Below are 1,297 nucleotides of genomic sequence, written 5' to 3' on the forward strand. Positions count from 1 at the left end.
TTTTTTTTTAAAGATTACTGGTGCTTACAAGTAGCATAACAAGAGTGTCTTCTCTATTTTGCACCCCCTGGCAATTTGGGTGGTTCAGAAGGGAAGATTGATTCAGCTTGAAATACAGGCAATAATGATATCTGGTAAAAACAATAGAAACAAACTGAAAAGATCTTTGTTATGTTTCAAAAGTACATATTTTACTTATCATGAATGCAGACTATTATTTCAGGTTGTCTTATTGGGGTGATTGCAGGCAATGTGTGTTCTCCCCATCAATATTTTCGTAGCAGTTGCATTCCTTTGGTTATAAGCAATAGAAACCAACTGGGGCTAATTCTTGGCCCCATAAAAAAATAATTAACAATAAATTATAATAAAATGAAAAATAAAAATCTAGCTCAGCCAGCGTGGCTCAGTGGTTGAATGTCGACTTGTGAATCAGGAGGTCACAGTTCAATTCCCTGTCAGGGCACATGCCCAGGTTGCAGGCTCGATCCCTAGTGTGGGGTGTGCAGGAGGCAGCTGATTGATGGTTCCCTCTCTCTCTCCCTCTCCTTTCCTCTTTGAAATCAATAATAAAAATATATTTTAAAACAACAACAACCAAAAAATAACAATAAAGGAAACAGCGCAAACTGAGAGATGAGTAATCACCATAACAGAACAATACAGGCCAACTACCCTGGAATTAATAAAGTTTCTATTGTACTTGGGAATAGTGGTCATTTGCAAAGAAGGAAACAGTGCAAACTGAGAGATGAGTAATCACCATAACAGAACAATACAGGCCAACTACCCTGGAATTAATAAAGTTTCTATTGTACTTGGGAATAGTGGCCATTTGCAAAGGTCCAGAGATACTAACATTCAGAGCTTTTCACTGCCTATTTAGGGGCTTCACCTTCAAAGAAATGTTTCTTTAGGTTTGGGGTCTGGGTCAGGAGTGTTTTAAGGTTCTGTGGGTAATTCCAATGCCAAGTCAGGTTTGGGCAATATTAGTCTGAAATTAAAAAGTTTACAGGTGGCCTTCCGCTGCACGTGCCTGCGGAGAGATGCCCAAGTCCAAGCGCGACAAGAAAGTTTCCTAAACCAAAACTGCTAAGAAAGGCTTGGAACTGAAACAGAACCTGATAGAAGAGCTTCGGAAATGTGTGGACACGTACAAGTACCTGTTCATCTTCTCCGTGGCCAACATTCGGAACACCTGGAAGCACAGCCGGATGTTCTTTGGCAAAAACAAAGTGATGATGGTGGCCTTAGGTTGAAGCCCAGCTGATGAGTACAAAGACAACCTACATCAGGT

The sequence above is a fragment of the Myotis brandtii genome, unplaced genomic scaffold, assembly GCF_000412655.1.
Source record: "Myotis brandtii unplaced genomic scaffold, ASM41265v1 scaffold344, whole genome shotgun sequence".
In the NCBI taxonomy this organism is placed as follows: Eukaryota; Metazoa; Chordata; class Mammalia; order Chiroptera; family Vespertilionidae; genus Myotis; species Myotis brandtii.